The sequence below is a fragment of the Perna viridis genome, chromosome 9 (assembly GCF_037379345.1).
Source record: "Perna viridis isolate PV_CMFRI_1.1 ecotype Kerala chromosome 9, ASM3737934v1, whole genome shotgun sequence".
NCBI lineage: Eukaryota > Metazoa > Mollusca > Bivalvia > Mytilida > Mytilidae > Perna > Perna viridis.
This window is the reverse complement of record NC_142453.1, coordinates 16916544-16933003: the sequence shown is the minus strand read 5'-3', so window position 1 is coordinate 16933003 and position 16460 is coordinate 16916544. Positions and strand designations below refer to the sequence as shown.

Sequence of the window (16460 nt, the reverse complement as noted above, 5' to 3'; positions counted from 1 at the left end):
TGTTAGTATTTTGTCAGGAATGGACAAAAAATTAAATTGGGCACAAAAAAATCAAAGACGGTAGACTAAGCGGAAACAGAAGTATATTTTTAATCTTTGACTTAATAGATCCAGAAGTGCTACTGCCTCTAGTATGTGAAATCAAATATCCCATAGCCTTCGTTTAAAATTGGCTTTTTAAATAAAATAAATTTTCAGGGGAAGGTATTTCGAAAAAAGCGTCATACCCCATTTGTATAAGTTAAAGTTATAATGCAGTATCAACAAAACAGTTGAACAAATACATGCTCAATGTTAACATGCCGATTTAATTTCACTAAGTCGAGTACAATATGATTTAATATTGTCAGTTTGAATTGCCGGGCTATAAATAGCTATTAAAATGGAATAAAGTAATAAATATATCGATGATTTGAATAATGTTTGTTTTTGTCTTGTTTTGTTTTGTTTTTTGCATTGCATGGTTTACTTTATATCAAAACTGGAACATATTTTCATGTGCCATACATGTAATATTTTGAGCAAAAGTATTGGGTGAAGTTAGAGAAAGCAATGCTTGGCTACTACTATATATTACATAATTAAATAAGACCACGTAAAAACAACTGCACATTTTCTTCTATCTGGTCTTGTGGTTTAAGGTCAGCTTTAGCTACAATAATAGATCTTCTTTGACATACTCTATACTGGAATAGCTACAAAGATGGTCTCATTAAGGCAAAGGTGCAAATCCGGTTGTGCTTCATGCATGGGTGATTTCAGATAATTTACCCTGTAACATTTTTTCAGAACATGATTATTATTTTTAATGGTGGAATATCATTTGAAATAGACAATTTTGATTTTGAAGATCAGAAATCACTTTGAAAACAAAATATATGGATATGTTTATCATCGATTGTTTAATTTATGATTTTGAACATGACGACACATTTTTCATTTATTTAAAAATAAATGCCTTTTTTATGAATTTTGAAGCTATTCTAGTATATCTTGGTTTTGTTTTACAGTATGATGTGAGGATTTTATGTTTGCTCAGTATTGAGTCAAAGAACCTTCTTGCAAATAAACAAAATACTCGGTAAACAGGAAGTTGTCAATTTTTCCTGAAAATTATCTCACCATAAAACATACCTACAGAAAGAATGTGCTAAAACTTCAAGCCGGTGTAATTAGTAGTTGTTGACAGAAAAGGGTGTTACGGACACAAAGACAAGGATAAAACAATATACCTCCTATCACTCAGAGGGGATATAATTATAATAAGATTACCAATGAACAGGGTAACAGTTACTTTCATTTTTAAACTGACAATATCCATACGGGACATCTCAACTCTGACATACTCTACATGATATGATCAGTATCAAAATCGGAAGTAACTATTACTCTATATGTGACTGTGTTAATATTAAAAGTTGTGTTTGTCTAAATATGTTGCAAGGGACAGCTTAATTTACTCAGTAAAAAAAACAATATGATTTAGGCTACTTGTTTTTTTCATTTGATGTTTTAGTATTTATTGTGACGTAACGTCATTGTTGGTGCTTCCTTGTAGAACGAAAATCACGCCAAATAAGAAATAGACTATGTATCTGGATTATTTGATGAAGTTTAATTATAATGAATAATAATTGCTTATATTTGTGGAATCGATGGGTGTGTCAACTTAATAAACAATAGGTGCACGCCCCATAAGATATTTTTCTCAATCCCAAAAATTATTTACAAAATTCCCTAGAATACCTGGAAAATATTCACATGTCCTGACTGATCAGCAGCTAACTTATTTTATCTAGAGGAAGCGTAATTATGAGAATCAGTAAAAACGGAAAGCAGATTATGACATGTTTAATGAATATGACTAATATTCAAAAAAATATGTAGTAGATTACAAATAATTGTTTTGTTTGGTCTTTTTTGCCTTGAAAAGGGGGAGGTGGCACTCGCTCATTACGCCTTTACCTGGACCCACCCCTGAATCGTATTTACAATTTTTCACGGTGTGCATTATTTGTCTCTGTACAGAACATTTATCCAAACAACTGCACCGCTTTTTAAATCATTACACTTCCTATAATTGTTTGAACCCCACAACAAATAAATTACAGCGCAATTAAACAATTATTGCGCGTATCAACAATTTCAACCATAACATTGTACATGTAATTCTCGATAAATAAATTAAAGAGCGGTCAAAATTATTTAATGAGAGGGCATTAAAGACACAAACCATTTTCTTTTCGAGAAGGGCCTGGGTTTTATTTTGAGTTAGAAATAGTTTCTGTAGATAGTAGATGCGGCATTCTAATAGATGCAACGCATTTTAATATATTAATTGCTCGGAATAAATTTTAAGTAGAAAACAAATCTATAGTTGATTTTTTGCGTAAATTACTTATATCAAATATTGTGAAATTTTCAAATATGTAAATCCTATAAGAAAGCTGCTTAAAACACGGTCATGCAGTTCTATAATGGATATTATTCATAATAGAAAAAAAGGAACAAAAAGAGCTTCACCGGGCGCAGTATAATATGACCGCAACATATTGAACTTTTATTTATTTTTTGGTCCTGTTTCTTTAGCGAAGTTCTGATGTCCAACATAGTCAACATTTTCTTGTGGGAGAACTCGCACCTATGGTTGTAAAGGTTCTGCAACTGGAATATCATACTTCGTCTTAATTCGTCGCTGCTGTCAACTTCGGTCTCCAAACCTATGTCCCATTCATTGCTGTTTGTGTCGGACAATTCGTCCCCTTCAGAATCACTCATTGACAACTGGTCATTTACGCTTGGTGTCCGCTTGCTGATGCCAAAACAAGAACATTTCCATGACAACACTCAATTGCAATTTTCATTTGATTTTCTTTACTTTCATTCGGTATTTTCCTTGTATAAGCTCAGGCAAAATTGTATTCAGAATGTAGGAGTTTTTTTTAAAGTAGCTTTCATATATATATATATATACATTTGTTTGATTGTAGTTTGTAAGAATTCTGACATTTTTATATTCATTTATAAAATGAAATCAGTTGTTGTAGATTAGTAAAAAATACTTTTAGTACTGACAAAATGTTTTGAAATGTGTTCACGATCATATTTACGACTTTGACTTTTATTTGCCTCCTTCTTCACGATCACACAAGTGCTCTTTTGTCTTATTAATGAAAATTTGATTTTGATAAATGGACATTTAGAACTTGTAATGTGAAATGAGAGGGTCAAATTAGAATGAATATGTATATATTCATGCTGATTACGAAAGTAAATAAATCTTTGTTTCGTATTCATAAAAACAAAAAAAAATACGTAATTTGTTTATAATGTTTTGGAGTTTGAACACGCAGGAGTGTCCCATGCCTTAAGCGAATATGTGGAAACTATATGGTTTTGGACGTTGACTTGGAAATATAGTGTACATGTGTATATAACATCATTTTGACAGACGTTCATTTTTTCAATAACATAAATTAAAATACAATATTAGCTATTTTAGACGACCTTACTCCAGCAGTGCTGAAGGTTGCAAACTGTCTCGAAAGCTGTTTGAAGACTCCGTGCCTGTATGGAGAAACGGAATTACTAACCGAGGATTTTATTTACACTGGTTCCAAGTTCATTTTAGCGGAAAACGTGTTACTAAGTTTATTTCTTTTTTTAAATATATTTAAGTTTTTTTCTGTGTGCCTTCTTAGGTTTTTTTTTCCTTGTCCGTTGGTTTTATGTTACTCATTCTAGTCGTGTGTATGACTCTTTTTCTTGGACTTCAACCAATTAAATGCGACTACCGGAAACAAGTAACAATGAAAATATCTTTTCGCTACCGTATCTTGCAATTATGTTTCCAAGTGCCTTCTATAATCGATAAGTGCCTTCTGTGTGAAAACGCAGATATTCGCTCCCACTCTTAAATATTTAGCCTGACTAGTATATATCACGTTCATTTGGGCTAAATATGTGAAAGGGAGCAAGCACCTGTGGTGAAAATGCCATTTACCTGATATCGCTTTGTGACGTTAGTTCATTGTTAACGTCACTGAACAGATATTTGAAAGTAAAAAAACAACCCGTGGCACTGAAGAGAAAAAAATGAAAAATGTGACGTGGCACTGAAAGGGTTAAATATGACTAGAGATTCTGCGAGAAAGCTCACACAGAATATTCCACCTTTAATTGAGTAAATGTAAAAACCTTAAATTACATTTGTATCTGCCTTTAGGGTCCCCTGACAGTAATTATATTCCTTCATGCACATCTACGTATAATACAAAACTTTCCTATAAAATTTCAGATGTAAAACCCATAAGTTAGATTATCTCCTTTGAAGATCTTAGTCAATGATTATATGCTATGGTAATATACATAAAACATAGTATTATTAATTAGAATAAAATGCGTTACAGGGTGCAGCTTAATACACTTATGACATTCAGTGGAATTACACCTTGTACAACAATTTCAAAGAAATACATTCACTAATAGACACGTTATTGTCTGGACATCAAGAAAAAAGACGTTTCTGGCCCTAATTTCTAAAATTTTCAAGTCTTAACCCCCCAAAAACAATCCCAGTCTAACGGTAGTGGTCTATAACATTGTGGAAAAGTATTATTGACATTTCCATGCTTTAACTAGTTATACAGTAAAAAATTTATGAAATGCATGTTTTGGGCCCCTAATTCTAAAACAGTTGATAACCCATAAAATTAATACCAACCTTTCTATTTTGTTTTAGAACTTTGTTACAAAATTTCATGAAGATCAACCAATTGATACTGAAGTTATCCCCCCTATGTCAACCAATGACAAAGTCTATGTTTTTCAACAGGAATCCCAAAATGTCATTCAGATGGAAAAAAAATAATTCATCATGTAACAAAGAATAAGTAAAAGTTTTATGAAAGTCCACTCTGTAATTTTAGAGGGATCGCTGAATAGAACTGGAGACGCACAAAGGACTGGACATCATGGTCACTATATACCTCCCCCTTTTCAAACAGGTGCGATAATGAAACAATATCGTAACATCCACTTGAATGATACATTCAAAGTAAAGGCTCCCTAAATTGTTCACCTTTCACTTTTCAAGGGCAATAAATTTAATTGAGTCATCCTAAAACTTCAACCAAGCGAGATTTTTGTAGGCATTATTGTAAAGATAATTTCATCCAATTGAAAGTTTTTTTTCAAATGTTGTCTTCATAGGTTTATGTATTTCCCTACCTTCTCTAATGCTGAAGGCTTTCCATACAGTTACTCCACTATTGCTGAACCTGAAATTGTTGTACATTGATATAGATGGGATTGGTTTCACAGTTGTAGCCGTTTTTCCAAGATCAAAAACTACATCCACAACTTTCACCTTGTAGGTCTTTTCATTAAACTGTTTACAGTCAATCGCCTGTAATTAAAGAAAGGCATCAATAGAGTATATAAACACTTATATCTAGAAGTAAAAACACTTGTTTCTAATATCTGATAAAGTGTAATATGTTTGACCCATTCATATCAAACACACAGAGCTAACCTTTATCACAATAGAGGCCTTCATGCTGGTATAAATATCCTAGGATGATTCACCATGTATTAGATTTTTCGCCGTATTATTCTATATACTTTATCATACTATATAAGTTATATCATCTTCCTTTCAAGTACTTGGACAGTAATTATATTCCATCACGCATATTTATACGTGATGCCCTACTTTCTAATAAAATTTCATTAAAATTCTCTGAGCGGTTCAGAAGTTGTGCTTACTAGAAATTTGGGAAAACTAACCCACCAACAAACAGACAGACGGTTGATTCATTTATATCCCACCCCAACTTCATTTCAGGGGTGTTGTTATAGTAGTATTTCTTTTGAAATGTCAGTTATTACCAGGAAATTTATTCAAATATTCTTATGCAAAGAAAGTATATTGTGTATGTATACATCATGAATGAATTTATAAAGCATATAAAAAACAAAACAAAACATATCATCATATAATAGTCACTTACAATAAACATGTATTTGCTTTTTAACTTTAATACATGTAACTGCCAATAACTTACCTGCTTCATCTGTTTTGCAGAAAGAACATCGTTTCCTTCATTCACATATCTCTTTATCAAAGCCACTTCCCATCGTGTGCTTCACAGAAGTCATATGATACACGTTTGTCTCTCAGTTGTTGATAAAGGGACAAAATAGTTTTTGTAGACTTGTAACAGCCAGCATTATCAAACCAAAAATGGAACATCTGGATTTCAGAATGAGAACTATGAATGTCTTTGGCTACGTCAAACAAAACCGCTGATGTAGTCAGTGCATACTGAGATGTTGGAATGAACATATGTAAAACTTCTCATTTCAGTGTCTACCTTACGATAGCAAACGGTTATAAATTTAAACCTCTTTGGGCGGCAAACCAATCGGTCTGGCCCTATATCGAGGAGGCAGAAATTTCATGGCCAAGTCTGCAATATAAGACACTCATCCTCTTTCATACTACTCAGCGATCCTGTTCTAGCCCGGTCTTTGTTTCCACCTAAAACAGAACAAAACATGCTGCATCCATTATTAAGCTACATGTTATTATACCCTAGCTTCTACGGGATTTTGATATAGGAGAGCAACCTAAAATTGCCCAAGAAACGTGACTTCATTTTAAATGCCAATAATTCCAATCTAATTACATGTAGCATATAAACATGTAGCCTAATTTGTGCATTATAATTGATCGTTTACCCTTAACGACCTCGCAGGTGACAGTCACCTGTGAAAGATCTAGAGAATCAGTTTAATGGGAGGCCCGGGCCGCACCCCCCTAAAAAAAGATTTTGCTCGCATCTACACACAAAAATTCGCTATTTTCATTTTTGCAAATCCCCCCTCCACCCGGATCCGTCTGTGGTTACCATCTGTCAATTTTGGGTGTCAATTTCCTTGAATGAGCTAACACAAGAATGAAATAATTAATATAATTCAGATAGTATGGGTTTAGAATTATAAGAATTAAACACTGTTTATCCAGAATGTATGGATGTGTTAATCACAGGCCTGACTTAAAAGTCCTTCTGAGCTTTAGTTGTCACACAATTTTTTCGAAAGCACGAATCTTTGTCACTCAGTGAAAAGGCAACGCAGTAATCTGGTACAGGATTTTCTTCTGTTATATGTACCTATAGTGCATGTATCAAAAGGCATAGTATACATGTAAGTTTAAATCCGCCCCAATTTTTTTTTTTTTTATTTTTGATTTTTTTCAGGATTTCTTTTAGGTTCGTATCTGTCACAACTCTACTTATTCACAATACCAAAGACTTCCGGTCCAGAAATGAGTAACGTGGTTTATGTTTACAGAATATCTTGATATTTTTCGGCAGATCTCAGGATGGTTTTAGTTGTTAGTCGCATTATAAGGGGAATTGAAGAAATAAATCTATGGCTTGGAACAAACAACCAAAAGTATACATTTCCAGGAGTTATTCAACGAATAAGTCAGCACGAAATAAGATTTTACAAGTCTTGGAAAAATAAAAAAAAATCCTCCCATGGTTTAGTTTCGCTTTTTACCCTTTGACCTTAAGGATGCTCTTCTACGGAAACGCAAGTCACCTGATAACAATTCTGTTTCCCGATTGGCCAAATACTGATAACTTAATGGCGTTAAAAAAAACTGTATCGAAATTGCGTGTCATGTGTTATTTTCTTGAATAAAATGACGAAAATTATTAGTAAAAAGAAAAAAATACTGAGTCGACTATCTTTTTTAAAGATAGTACTTATTTTACTGGATGAGAATTTACAAATTTACTTGATGTGGCCTTATACAGCTTAATATGTATGACCCCCATTCCACAGATGGCTTTTACACAGGTATATGTTAATTTTTATGTGAAGTATTAAGTATGTATGTTAAGTATTCCATTCTTCACTTTTTAATAGTCATCAATCTACATTCCCTTTATATCACTATTTTTGTTAGCACATAAAGAAATCTTACCTTGAAATCAGTTTTAATGTACATAGGTGTGACCGCGAAGCGGCAGGGGACAAAAAAGACATGGTGCATGCATGCTTAACTTCTCTGTAACATTTCATATTATTTCTTACCGAGTGGCTGACAATTTTCTTCATCACAGTACTGAAAGTATTGCTGAATAATACTAGATGCTCTTATATATATCGTGTAACATTAGGAGTTTTTATAATTTTCCCAGTAGATAGCTTTAATGTTTTTTCTCCAAAGGGAAGATCTTTAATGCTGTGGCTTGATGTAATAAAGTCAATAAAGTTTTCCAAAATTCCTACATCGATTTTTTCCTCCTTACATCCTTTATTGAATTTGGCATACATCTTCTGAATCTCCATGATGTCTTGACATATGATATTCATATCTGGTTAGACCTGGTATGAGTTCACATACTTCATCAAAGTTTTTATCTTTGGATATGATTGACAATAGCTGTCTTCTTAATGTCCATGTCTGAGCCTTGTTATGGGAGTCTGTCAGGGCAACTATCATAGGATCAGATATATGAAAAGTGGTTTGACTTGTTGTTGGATATACAGCCTCTGCTAAAATTTCACCTTCACCTGGGCATATGGTATCAAACATCAGATTTGCACATGATTTTGCCTTTTGAATATATCTTCTTGTAGTTCTTTCACTAGAGTCATTAAATTGATTCTGTAGACATTTAACTGGGCTAGAACCTGCAGTTGGTAAAAACTTATTTAATTGTTCCAATCTTTCAATGTTAACCACTGAAGCATCTGTTGACTGACTGAACTCTTGGCTGTCCATACTAGAGGTACCAAACTCTGAATCAACATATTGTACCTTTTAAATAAATGAGTTATTTATAAGTAATGATACAAAATACTTGGCCTTCAAATTAACAAGAAACTACATTTCATATATTTTCACATTTCAACATCTTTCTTCTGAATTATGTATGAAGAAACTTTGATTTCATTGTAAGCAAAATATATGTACACATTTTCTGAAATACATAACGAGACAGGACCGATACATGTCCCTTGGATATACACATATATATAGTTAGTCTTTATTGACTATCAAGTTTCAAATATTTTTTGCATCACAAATTCACCTTGATATTAATTAAATTAGACCTACTAGATACATATAAAAAAGAGGTTTTATATCTATGGAAAAAAACAAAGTATATTAAGTCTCTTTCAATTTTTATTAATCAATACAGCTGTGGTGGCCATTTTGGTTCTAGATGGTTTTTGTAATTACGGCAGTTGTCTAAATCAGAATTTTAGACACCGTGATGTGAAGATATTTTTTATAAATATTGATAATTGAAATTGGAAACCATGGAACTATATACTTACACTATTATTAATGGCTGTGTTTTAGGGAGGGTTACAAGGAGGCAAAAATGCTACTTTTTCATGACTAGTATGAACATTTTTTAAATAATAATGAGGGGATTCTGGGGCAAAGCCGACTTTTTTTTATTTTCTATCATGATCATGTTCACCATATCCTTTCTTACATATTTTTTTACTTAATACATGTTGAGGATGTATAAAGTTCTTTTGTTACGCCGTTGTCTTATTGCATGAGTGTTCATTATGATATTTTGTCACTGCATACAATTGTAGCTTAAATAAAAAATGTTAAAATGATAGCAATAGCAAACATAATTTCTGCATTTTTGTCTGTTAATACAAGTGATCATGTGTAAAAGTTACTTGTCAACAAAGTTATATTTTACATAGCCTTACCAATGAACTATTTTACAGCAGCTAGTTTCCGGTGAAAAAGTTCTCCAAAACACAACTTTCATCATCATATATCATTTCAGACAAACAGACCTGAAACACATGTAATCTTAAGATCAAACATGAAACCATAAAATATATTTTACACATACATGTAAAAAACAAATATGTATACATGTATGGTTTATTCATTGGCAGTATACTTGTCTCAGCTAAAAAGGACACCAGTCATGACCCACTTGATTGGCTGGATTATGGATATATTTATTTATAATGAGAAATTTGAAGACATTAACAATTAGTAAATTTACAATTAATTTATTGGTTTATAAAGACAGTAGACTGTATATTCCAACACATTTGTATTGTTGGCCTGTTTCCTTGTAAGTTGGGTAATTCAGTGTGGAAATCTTGGACTGGGGGAATAAAGATATAAATGAAAAAAAGATAGTTGAGAATTTAAGTTGAAAGGTTGAATTTGAATGCAGTTCATGCCTTATAAATTCATGTACTATAATTTGCTAAAAATGTCACTGGAACTTTCACCAGAAAAATGGAATACCTGTGCATATCAAGACTGCACAAGGGATAAATATTTGCATGTGCAGCCCTACAAACTATGACAAGAGATATAGCTCCAAGAAATTGAAATATTCAGAAACGATATCTATTTTTTGTTAGATAGGACAGAGGAAATCTGCTTATTGTCATCATTGCAAATTTGCAATTCAGAAATAACTTATTTTAAGATACATGAATAAACATAAAACTCTTGGAAGACTCTCGATTCTCATTTAATGGTCAACTTGCTTTCAATTCATTGCCAGTATTTGGATAAAAGAATATGACATCTGACATATTAGTTGTTTGATAATAATGTCTTTCTAAACATTTTATCAAAATACGCCTAGAAACAACTTAGATACATTGGTGAATTGGAAAGCAAGCATTTCTTAATGTTACCTGTCCACATATGAAGATGGACGTTCTTGTGATCGAATTGTGCATTCCCTCCACAACTAATTTCATCTTTTAAATATTTATGACTATAATACTACAACAATACCCAATTTCGAACATTTCAATATTTATATTGCCTTTGACAACTCCACATTCCAATAGCAACATTTAAGTTTTCGTAACCAGCCCCGGTTCAGTCGAATGTAACACAAACAACGTACGCAACGTCAGTGCGTTTACACATTTAAACGTTTAAAAATCACTACAAACACAGGTAAGAAGCGATCGTGTAAACGCACGCTCGGAGCGTTCGTTTAAACGCACAGTACGACGGGAGGATTCGTTTAAACGAACAATGGGAGGGTCCGTTTATTCGTAAGCTGGAAGCGTAAGTTTAAACGCACGATAGAAGCATTCATTTATTTTTGTACATTAATTATTTCCCTTATTAAACTGTTATTTGTATATTTTTTGCTATATTTTTTTTGGATTTTCATTAATTCAAATTTCGATTTTACCTTTCTTCTTATTATTATTTTTCTAAAGGATTAAAGTGTGAAGAAAAGCAAACAAAATGAATATAATTTAGATCCCGAAAGTAAACAAAAAATGACGATCGATAGTAGGAGTAGTGGGGTGTACATACCTCTCTGAAAACTTACGAATAAGTTTGGTTTCCCTTGTGGTAATGTAATTAAAAAATCACCCAAGGTAATGATTCTGTTTTAGGGTACAGACCACCAATTCAACCAATGAGCATCTGGAACGTACGCAAAAATAGTCCTACGCAGAAATTACCCCTGTTCCTCATAGTGCTGTGAAAAAAGTTCTCATCTTATTTTAAAAATTTAAACAGTTTCTGAAAGGAAAAACATTTCTGTACATTTTATAGGTGCATTTTGCTTCTTGTGATGTGAAGCCTAATCTCCATAATGGTTTCTAAATATACTCCTATCTTGTGAAAACACTGGGATTTCCCATGCTATTTATAGACCCTTCACTTCCGGTGACCAGTACTGCATTGCAAGTCTGCTAACCCCACATGCCATTCTGAGGATTGTGAGCTGACATATGTAGAATCATGCTGATATATAGTCCTCTGCAGGTTAAAGTTAAGGTAAAGTCCAGAGAAGCCATTTAATACTGTGAAATTAGCATAGAAGCCTATAGGAAGTGGAATTAGTGGTTTCTAGCCTTAACACCACTTTAGTTTGGTTTATTCCTGAATACTAGACCGTGAATACCAAAAGGGGTGTACAATTAAACGGCGGAAAACTTAAGTCGGTGATGATAAAACCGAGTAGACCGAATTTGAGACAAAAGTTAAACACCTCGAATTTAAAATCGTTAATCGGCAATGAAGTTATATGAATGTGTAGCAAATGTGTATTTTTATTGGAACATTTATATATCAAAAATGTTCTTAGCATTGAAAAAAATAAAGTTCATTCAAACAAGTGATTATTACTTACTCCACGGGAATTGTTTCCAAACACTTTTATTAAACTATGCCAAACGCAACATTATTTTTTCTTTAACGCTGGTCATCATTTCGATCAAAATGTAAGTATTTTGACCTGCAACATGTAAACACATTAACGCACCACCTAGGTAAGCCGTTTGGAGTACAAGTTAAGTTGAATATAATTTTATAGGCTCAAAAATATATATGTATATGATCGATTTAGTAATGACCACGCAGAATATGACAGTTTGAAGGTCCTTAAAACAGCTGATTGATAAAAAATATATTGCACAAATAGCAAAAGTTTTATTTAAACGTACAAAAATGAATGTGCATAAAAACCACATCATCACACGTTATCTGAAAAAAGAAAAACAAAACAAAACAAAAAACAAACAAACAAACAAACAAACAAAACAAAAACAAAACAAAAAAAAGCAAAAGCAAAAAACAAAAACAAAAACAAAACAAGAAAATAACCAAACAAAAGAAAGCCATGCATTATGAGGTATATAGATTATGAAAATATTCCATAACATTTCAGCATATATTAATGTGTTAAAATACTACACATAATGACATTCTTTTGAATGTATAAGCGTGTATTAGATTTCGGCGTTCGAAAAAATAGATACAAAAAACTTAAGAAAGTCGTCAGCAGCTTATATAAAATTGCTTTACAGAATTTATTTTACTTTACAAAAGCCAAGATAACAACACATCATTCGTTATTTTTTCTTGTTTGGATGATCAATCCTTTTTTAAATTTAAAATTGAGTATCAACTAATACTAAGTTTACGTTTAACATATCGATTGTTGTTCTTTAAGCTGATATTATCAATGAGACTTTTTACATCGTGTGTGTACACCTGTCTTATGTCCTGGCACGTTTGATTTTTCTCATCTCTGTAAAACTTCTTATTATTACCTATCAAATACCCTAGTGAATCATTCCTACAGGCTCTATAGTGGTTAATGACGGCGTCATTTGGATTCGCTGTTATTCTGGAGAAAAATATAAACCAAAATACCATATCATCAGGAGACAAAAACATTACTTTTCTCATCAACAAATTACCAAAAATAATTAAGAAAAATCTTCGAAACGATCGATTTGTATTGGATAAGCGACTTCTTTTTTACTCGATATTTCTACGTAAAACTGTTTGATTTAATTATTACAGTTATTTGCTTTAATCACATTAAATATTCGATCGAAAGAGTAGCTCAAGCAATCATATAAACTTACTATTTGTAAATATTATGTGGTGTGACTTCATGGATTATCATAGTTCCCAACCGTACACGAGTAGGCATTAAAATATTTCTTGTTCTATCTATGGTAGCAACTGCTCAATAGATATGCTGTCCAATGTAGAACTCACTCGAAGCGTTCGTTTTCCCCAGTCTGTCACATGATTTTTCACAAGAAATCTAATTGCACCTATGTTTTTCTTGAATGCTGAGTCCTATAATGTAAAATATCATAATGAAGATAAAATTGTGGATCGTTAGACGATAATCCCGTTGTTGTTTTGAACGCGTCGGCTGTTTTCAAATTTTCACATTATAGTAATTGAACATAAAATTTAACTCCTAATATTTTCGCATAATCATGTTTGGAAAAAGTAAAATATACATTCAACAGTATTTTCAAAGAGGAAAGAAGTTCAGAAATGTCAGATGACATCCGTACACAGTATAAGTCCATGTAAATCATATAATGAACAATTATCACAGAAGATAATAAATCTGACACATTTGTTGGTTTACCAATGTTTACAATATTTGTTAATTCATATCACGGTGCCTAGAACGAGTTCAATTAAGGAGGTAGACCAAGGATAAGGGATACAACTCTTAAAAATCATTGGAATGTTTGTATTCAGCATTTAACATCAATCTTATGTAAGCATCAAGTTAACTTGGATTCATTTTAGTCTGCTTCAAATGAAGGCTTGAGAGGCTTTGGTAAAACTGAATATGAATTCAAGATATCGCTGATTTCATGAGTAATGTCCCTTACCCTAGGTCTACCTCCTTAAGACAGATCTTCCCATCATTAAGGGTTCAGTCTCAATAGGTTTGGTGCATCACGACCTGGTGCAGTAGAAAGCAAGACAAATACAAGAAATCAAAACAAATTTATCCTTGTAAGTCATGGTGGAATACCTGATATAAAAATAAACCACACTGAAACCTGTTCAAAACCCAAACTCAAATAAACGCCGTAAAACCTGAGCAAATCAGTTTTCTTTGATACACTTGAAAACAAAATATATTTTCTCTTTGGTAATGTGAACACCTGTTTAATGGGAAGAAATATTGAAGTCAAAACTTGGGTTAAATTTTAATCAGATTTCACTATAGTAAGTGATAAGAATATGTGACAACACTGTCTATTATGATACCTACCAAGTAAGATTTCAAGGAAAATCCAAATTTTTGTGGATTAGGAATAAGGTATTCATCTTTGTCCAGTAGTCCAACATACTGGTAGTCGTAGAAACGGGCTTGACATTGATGATGTAAAATTTGCTTGTCAGACGTTTGGAAAAGACTTAGTTCGGTGATATCCCTCGGATACTTTTCTAAAAAGTATTTTAACAAAATGGTTGTAAAGGAAATGTTTACCATACAATCCATTTCTGTTCTTATCTGTTTTTAATTGACAAAAACAAATATCAGCATGATAGTTGTGCTATTTTTTTTCTGAATGTTATTCATGTTTCATGTTTTTTTTCACATCTTTATTGATTCATTCATGTTTAAGGTAATTCTAGGCGTTGCACTTACAAATGGAGAGTTATCGAATATTTCGCAAATTTTCCCATTTAATCAATCAAATGTATCTGACAATTATAGACCCGTGCAGGTACGGATGTCAAAAGAATAGGCCGGCAGCAGCGCTAAGCTTGTCGTAAAAGGCGACTAAATAGTGCTCAGAACCCTAGCCGGGGGTTAGGCGCTCCGCCCACAGAGTAACTGGGATGTGTGCCCCAGGTGGTGGAATGGGGTACCCCGGGCGTGTTACATGCTGGGGTTGTCAGGCTATGATACGGAAAACCTGACCGCAAACCATAGTGGTGTACCGTGTTGGGAAAGATGCCACGTTCCTCGCATGTTAAAGAACCCTACTATGGTATTCTCCCGGAGTAGGAACCATAGGGCTCCGCCACAGGAGGCTAAATTGCCCGACCCTACCCATCTCTCCCTATTTCTAGTGGCAATCAAAATTTGTCGACCCCATTGTCCTTTTGTCCCATCCCTTTTTCATTTCATCATCATTTCATGTTCATTTTATCATTAATTTCATGTTCATCGTCTGAATATAGTGAAATATTGCTGCTCAGACGTTAAACTCCAACAAACAAACAAACAAACAAACAAACAAACAAACTGACAATTATATGTTCGAACGATTTAAGACAGTTTGCCATATATATATATATACTCCTTGAAACGTTCACGTTTTCAAATTTTTAGCGTTCGTGCATCGTTTACTCAAAGGCAGGATAGAGGCGTTCGTGTAAACGCAACCTAAAAAATTCCTTTAAACGCACAAAATCATTCGTTTGTTTTTATACATTTATCATTTTCTTTATTCAACTGTTATTCTCGTATTTCTTGCTTTCATTCTTTTTTGTATTTTCATTAGTTTTATTTTCTGTTTTTTTTTCTTCGTTTTGTTGCAATTATTATTATTTTTTATTGTTCATAGATCGTGCGTTTAACGCACATTGGGAGCGTTCGTTAACACACGATAGGAGTATTAATTTAAACGCACGATAGAGGCGTTCGTTCAGTGGATGTTTAGTGAGCGTTTAGGGTGCGTTAAGGTATCGTGCATGCAGGAAATCTAAACGTCTCTAGGAGTGTATGCAATACAAATGATGATTCCTTAGTAAACCTATTACTGAAGAGCTTACTGAATACTGATATTAGATATTAACATAGAATTTTCCAGCCTTTTCAAGGATTATTGCTGTTATATCCGGTTGTAATTTTCAAAGTTGAAGACTTTCAAGGAGATATTTATGCCTAGACCCACGACGGAAGAAGAGCTTTCTTGTTTTGTAATGATTGTGTATTGTTTTGTGTGCCAACAATACGAAGAATGCATATGTCTGATGTACAAGATAATAGTTCCAGTCTTTACCTTCTTCAGGCAAATCAAACCCCCTAATGACGATGGCAATACCCTCCGATTCGTAATATTCTAATACACGCATAGCTTCAACATTCGGCAAAAGAGTATTTGTCATTACTGTGTCGACT

At 33.0% G+C, this 16460-nt stretch overlaps 1 pseudogene; it reads right to left on the bottom strand.

Moving 5' to 3' along the window:
- Positions 1-581: 581 nt before the first annotated feature.
- LOC148606996 (uncharacterized) lies at positions 582-16414 on the bottom strand (annotated as a pseudogene).
- Between the last annotated feature and the right edge of the window lie 46 nt (positions 16415-16460).